At 41.9% G+C, this 6,885-nt stretch overlaps 1 non-coding gene across 1 annotated transcript; it reads left to right on the top strand.

Moving 5' to 3' along the window:
* Positions 1–5,816: 5,816 nt before the first annotated feature.
* trnag-ucc (transfer RNA glycine (anticodon UCC)) lies at positions 5,817–5,888 on the top strand. The gene has a single exon. It is a non-coding gene; the product is annotated as a tRNA-Gly (tRNA).
* The last annotated feature ends 997 nt before the right edge of the window (positions 5,889–6,885 follow it).

Raw genomic sequence — 6,885 nt, 5'->3', positions numbered from 1 at the left:
GGAGGTTAGAAGGATGAGAGAAGATTTCATTGAAACTTACTGAATACTGAGAGGCCTAGACAGAGTGGATGTGAAGCAGACCTTTCCACTGTTGACTAGGACCTGGGGGGCCCAGCCTCAGAGTGAAGGGAACGACTCTTTAGAAATGAAACAATGAGGAATTTCTTCAACCAGAGGGTGGTAAATCTGAGGAATTCACTGCTGCAGAGGGCTATGGAGGCCAAATCATTAAGGGTATGTAATACTCAGATAGGTAAGACCTTGATTGGTAAGGGGATTGAGGATTATGGAGAGAAGGCAGGAGAATGGGGTTAAAAACCATATCAGCTGTGGGATATGGTAAATTAATGTTGCTTCTGCAATTCTAATACATTATATAAAAAATAACTGAACGCACATCAGTGTGTAATTGTTTTAGCCAGGAGCTGAGTCAACAAGAATGGGAGTTATGTGGAGGAAATGCATAATTGTTTTTTTTGTGTTAGCTAAAAATGTATGCAAGAAAGAAAAGGGACTACACAACAATGGTAACCCCAATTAAAGGGGCTTCGTGATAAGATGCTGTGAAGACAGACAGTTAAACTCAATATGCCTGTATAAACAATAGGTATAAACATCTGTTTCCCACTTTTACAGAAACACAGGAACAAACCCCAATTAAACGAGTCTTAATGATAAGATGCTGAGAGGGGCGGCACAGATGGAGGGAGTAATTAATGGTAAGGCCAGGATGTGCCCACAGCAGGAAGAGGTCAAATGGCCTTGAGAACAGGAATGAGCATGTTTTTTTCACAGACAAGACCGGATAAGACACGAGATAAACAGGAGTAATGGGTACCGGTCTTAGGGAGTGGAGGATGTAAACAGGGGGGAAGCAATGAAATAAGAAAAAATATGTAGGAACCAAATTATATAAATATCGAGTATTTGTTGAATTCAGTGTGTTTTGTCCCTGCCTTGTGGACATCACACCCACTTGCAAGTGTGAAATAAAGGGCACTACTGATTCAGATCTTGTCTCGGACTGAAATTATTGCAGTGAGTGAGCTTTGTGTCTCACATCAGCCATGATTGAATGGCAAAGCAGACTCAGTGAGCTGCTCCTATATGTTATGGTCTGTCCACAACCCACAAACAACAAAAAATACTTCACTGATGCGAAGAGTCAGTGATAAGAAGTTGATTTGTTCACCTAAACAATGAAATGCTGATTGGACAAAGGAGTTGAAAGTGACATCAATTTCCGTAATAAGGAACAATGTGCTTCCACTGGTAAACAAAAATACTGGAAATATCGAAAAACAGAATTATGATCCTCTAATTGATAAAGGAATTCACAGTGAAATACATTTGCATAATGAAAAACAAAGTGTTTACATTCCCAAGAAAGAATGAGAAAAATCAGAAAATGGAATTGCGATATTTGATAGTAGTAAACATTGTTACAGGAGATGTGTTTTGTTTTCGAACAGCTGGTTGTTATGAGCTGGATCGATCTATCTGAAAGGGAAAGGTTGATGATTCCATGCACCAAGATGTTCCGCACTTATGTTCTGATGAGGGCTCTGATGGTTATTGATCATTTAAAACATTGGGAATGGCCACACTGATTCCTTCCCATTCGGAGTACTCTTCAGCAGTCTGGGACATTCAGCCTTGGTCATTTGGGTGACCATCCTTCAAGGCGGACTTTGGCGCAGGCAACAACGCAAAGTGACCAAGCAGAAGCTGATGGTTAAGTTCGGTAGCCATGGGGCTGACCTCAACAGGAACCTTGAGTTCATGTCACACTACAGGTGACCCCACTGCACTTTACACTCTCTCTCTCTCTCTCACACACACACACACAAACACACACACACACACACACACACACACACACTCCATACTCATGCAGGCCCTCTCTCATATGCAAGCTCTCTCTCATAAGCTCAAACACACATTCCCCACAGTCACACTCACGCATGCGCCCTCTCACAGTCTGATACACCACACACTCAGACACATACACCCACACACACTCTCTGACAGACACTCACACCTCTCACTGCACACACACACTCGGTCTCCCCAGCACGCACACACCTATAAGTTTGTGGGGTGAATTTGTACTTACAGAATTATATTTTATTTTGGTCAAAAACTGCATAAATCCATGCAAGAATCTGTACACTGGGACCCAGACAAACTTTAACCTCACACCTTCAATGCATTATCTGAGCTGAGGTGGCACCTATTGTTAAAGATATCTTGAGAAGATAACTTCTAAAAAAGTTCTGGGATTTACATATGAAAGAACTGAAACTAACATGGTCATTCTAAAAGATGAGAGACTTAATCTAAATATATTTAATATTACATTCCATGATACCTGCAATCCTGTTGCTATAAATTCTGTGTCTAATAGTTCATCTCCACAACCACCTGATGAAGAGACAGCGTTTGGAAAGGTTATACTTCCAAAGAAACCTGCTGGACTATACCCCGGTGTAGTGTGATTTTTAACGTTGTCCACCACAGTCCAACACCGGCACCTTCGAATCATGAGTTGGAAAGGTCTAGAGGGATATGACGAAATACTGGCAAATGGGAAATGTTCAAGCACACGCGGGTGGTTCAAGTTGAGTTTGGGAACATGGTCAGTGTGATCTGGTGAGACCCAAGGATCTGTTTCCATGCTGTATAACACTCTGATTCTAAAATATTGGAAATGAGCCTGGTTTCTCTCCCTCCCCGCGGCGACTCCACCCTCCCCCTCTTCTACAAAGCAAAAGAAGAATCTGCAAATCGATCAACGGATTCCAACTGTGCATTAGTGCACATTTCTCGAGAGGTTTTTCCTACTCTACAAAATTACTGCAGCATCTGCTCAGTCTGTCCAACAGTTCCTGTTTTTTGGTGCCGTTTTGGTTTCCAAAAAGCCTTCCCAAGTTTTAAAACCCGAAAGAATTGCGGATGCTGTAAATCAGAAACCAAAACCGAAGTCGGTGGGAAAGCTGTAAGAAGAGAAATCCGAGTTCACATTTCGGTCGGGTGACCCTTTCTGAGAACTTCACAAGTTTGAATTGTGTGATGGTTTCACTGTTGCCCTGAGATTTCCTTGGTACTTTTGTTATTGATTGATTTCAGATCATGAGAAATCCGAAATACTGCTTTGTGTGTATTAAAAAGTGAGGCGGGGCATAATGAGATCTATCCACACAGTAACACTCTTTCTGTTGTGACTTCTCAATTCGAATATTTCACTGCAACATTTCTAATAAAAGAAGAACGAAATTTAGAATCAACAACTATTGCTTGAATTGCACATCAGCGGATTTCTCCAACACTTGCCAGGTGTAGCAAAGAGGGTGTAGTCGTGAGCATAGCTGCCTTCCAAGCAGTTGACCCGGGTTCGATTCCCGGCCATCGCATGCGGCGGCTTTTAAACCGCTCAACACCAAAAAGACCACTTTCCGCAGTGAGAATGAAACACTTCGATTATGCACAGAAGCTTGAATCAGCCACACGAACGGCGCCAAACCTCTGCAGTGCGGTTTCCCACCACTTTGAAATTGAGGAGGGACCCTAGAAGATTAAGGAGTCAGGGCGATACCCGTTTCAAATAAACTGGCGTCTTGACAGAAATCCTGAGTTTTTCATTTTATTTCTAGATTTCCCTCCTTTCAACATTACTCGCAGTGTTTTTGTGAAATACAGCCTAATATCAAGTGAAAACAGTCTGGGCAGTCCATTGTTTATGGGCACAGCATTACTTATTATATCAGGTCGGTTATTTTATTTTTGAATCGAAATGTACACCAATCTGATTGTGTCGTGCACAGACAGAATCTGTTTGCTGACTTCATTCAGCCTGACAGACTCTTGAGTATTTCTGCGGGTTGGTTGCAATTCCCACTTGTGGTCAGTAGCGGTCACTAACTTGTGCAACAATGAAGTTCCCAGATCAGAGAGAATAAGAAAACAGACAATAATTGTTGCCCTTGTGTTGGACGGTGCAGGTCAGAAATAGGAGGAGTGGAGACCAGCTGCTTTTATATTTCCATTAATGAGCAAATGACTCGGTAAAACTCTGAGAGATGATAGAAATAACCACACGGTGAGTGAAAGTTCAATCCAAGATGAAGCTGAAAAGAAATCACACATTGTTACCTGATGAAGGAGCAGCTATTGCTTCCAAATAAAGCTGTTGGACTATACGCTGGTGTTATGTGGTTTTTAACATTGTCCACTCCAGTCCAACACCGGCTCCTCCAAGTCATCATCCAAGATAGTCATCATGGAATTGTTAAGGGAAGGTAGTGTCGGATGAACTTGACTGATTTGCTTTAAAGGATAAAGAAGAAGGAAGTGTTTGTGATGTAGACCAACCTGATGATAAGAAGAATACTGCATGTGTTTTGAAATAGTTCAGTTCCTTAAGGTTCAGAAAGTGAATAGAAATTGCCGGAGAATCTGAGCAGTGTTGCACCTTCAGTGGGGAGAAAGCAGTGTTGCCATTTTGGGTTTGGTATGTCCCATTTGATGAAGTTTCGCAATTCTTTGATTTTTCCTCAGGCTTCAGTATTAGTCACCTGTTTGTCTGGTGTATCTATCACTGATGTGGAATTGGTGTCGGATATCAAATTTGCAGATGATAAACATTAGTCATTGGTTTTGGGGAAGCTGTCTGCAGACTGTGGAATGCAATTCCCAGTTTGTTTAAATGGACCATTGATTTATTAGTGAGGGACTGGGGGAGGTACTTATTGTGAAAAGCATTGAGATGGATTTTTGATTTACTGTTGCGTGGACAGGGGGATTATGGATTTAAAAAGGAAATGAGGGACAATTTTTTTACACATCGAGTGCTTGGTGCGTGCAATGAACTGTCAGAGAAAGTGGTGGACGCAGGTACAGTTACAACGTTGAAAAGACGCTTGGATAAGTTCACGAATAGGAAAGGTTTAGAGAGATATGACCAAATGCTAGCAAATGGGAAATGTTCAATTGCATGCAGGTGGTTACGGTTGTGTTTGGGGACATGGTCAGCATAAACTGGCTGGACCTAAGGATCTGTTTCCATACTGTATGACACTCTGATTCTAAAACTTTGAAAATCAGCCTGGTTTCTCTCCCTCCCAGCTGCGACTCCACCCTCCCCCTCTTCTACAATGTAACAGAGAAAACTACAAATCGATCAAGAGAATGGAAGTGCGGATTAATACAGATTTCTCGAGAGATTTCTGCTTCGTGAACTGTTACCAGGAGTTTCCTCTTCTCCAGAATTACTGCAGCATGTACTCAGTCTAACAGTTCCTTCTTTTTGCCTTTTTGTTTGTGGAAAACCCTTCAGAAATGTTAAAAGCGGAAAGTAGTACAGATGCGGTAAATCAGAAAGAAAAAGCAAAGTTGGTGGGAAAAGTGTATGAAGAGAAAGGCGAAAGTGGGTACTGCCACTGGTGGAGATGAGAGTGGTGGTGGAAAAGCAGAGCAGGTCAGACAGCATCCGAGGAGCAGGAGAATGGATGTTTGGGGCAAAAGCGTTTGTGAGAAGTTGACAAGTTTTGATTGTGTGACAGATCCCGGGTTGCGGTGAGATTTTGTTGATATTTTAGCTGTGGATTTATCTGAGATGATGATAAATGCTGGTTTGTGTGCATGAGAAAGTGTGAATGAAAAGGTATAATGAGAAGTATGGAACGAGTAAAAGTCAGTCTTTTATTAGTGGTGAATTGCAATATTTCAGCGTAAAATTTGCAAGAAGACTGAATTTCGAATGAAGAACTATTGGTCGAATTGCACATTAGCTGATGTGTGGAGGACATGCCCCAGTTGCGATGGTGGTATAGTGGTGAGCATAGCTGCCTTCCAAGCAGTTGACGTGGGTTCGATTCCCAGCCATCGCATGCAGCGGCTTTTAAACCGCTCAACACCAAAAAGACCACTTGCAGCAATGGGAATGAAACACTTAGATCTGCACAGAAGCTTGAGTCAGCCACACGAGCAGCGCCAAACCTCTGCAGTGCGGTTTCCCACCACTTTGAAATTGAGGAGGGACCCTAGAAGATTAAGGAGTCAGGGCGATACCCGTTTCAAAGAAACTGGCGTCTTAACAGAAATCCTGAGTTTTTCATTTTATTTCTAGATTTCCCTCCTTTCAACATTACTCGCAGTGTTTTTGTGAAATACAGCCTAATATCAAGTGAAAACTGTCTGGGCAGTCCATTGTTTATGGGCACAGCTTTACTTATTATATTAGGTCGGTTATTTTATTTTTGAATCGAAATGTACACCAATCTGATTGTGTCGTGCACAGACAGAATCTGTTTGCTGACTTCATTCACCCTGACAGACTCTTGAGTATTTCTGCGGGTTGGTTGCAATTCCCACTTGTGGTCAGTAGCGGTCACTAACTTGTGCAACAATGAAGTTCCCAGATCAGAGAGAATAAGAAAACAGACAATAATTGTTGCCCTTGTGTTGGACGGTGCAGGTCAGAAATAGGAGTAGTAGTGACCAGCTGCTTTTATATTTCCATTAATGAGCAAATGACTCGGTAAAACTCTGAGAGATGATAGAAATAACCACACGGTGAGTGAAAGTTCAATCCAAGATGAAGCTGAAAAGAAATCACACATTGTTACCTGATGAAGGAGCAGCTATTGCTTCCAAATAAAGCTGTTGGACTATAAGCTGGTGTTATGTGGTTTTTAACATTGTCCTCTCCAGTCCAACACCAGCTCCTCCACGTCATCATCCAAGATAGTCATCATGGAATTGTTAAGGGAAGGTAGTGTCGGATGAACTTGACTGATTTGCTTTAAAGGATAAAGAAGAAGGAAGTGTTTGTGATGTAGACCAACCTGATGATAAGAAGAATACTGCATGTGTTTTGAAATAGTT

Source organism: Hemiscyllium ocellatum, chromosome 12 (assembly GCF_020745735.1).
Source record: "Hemiscyllium ocellatum isolate sHemOce1 chromosome 12, sHemOce1.pat.X.cur, whole genome shotgun sequence".
NCBI classification, from domain to species: Eukaryota; Metazoa; Chordata; class Chondrichthyes; order Orectolobiformes; family Hemiscylliidae; genus Hemiscyllium; species Hemiscyllium ocellatum.
Note: the sequence above shows the minus strand (reverse complement) of the source record. Positions and strands in the feature narration are given on the sequence as shown.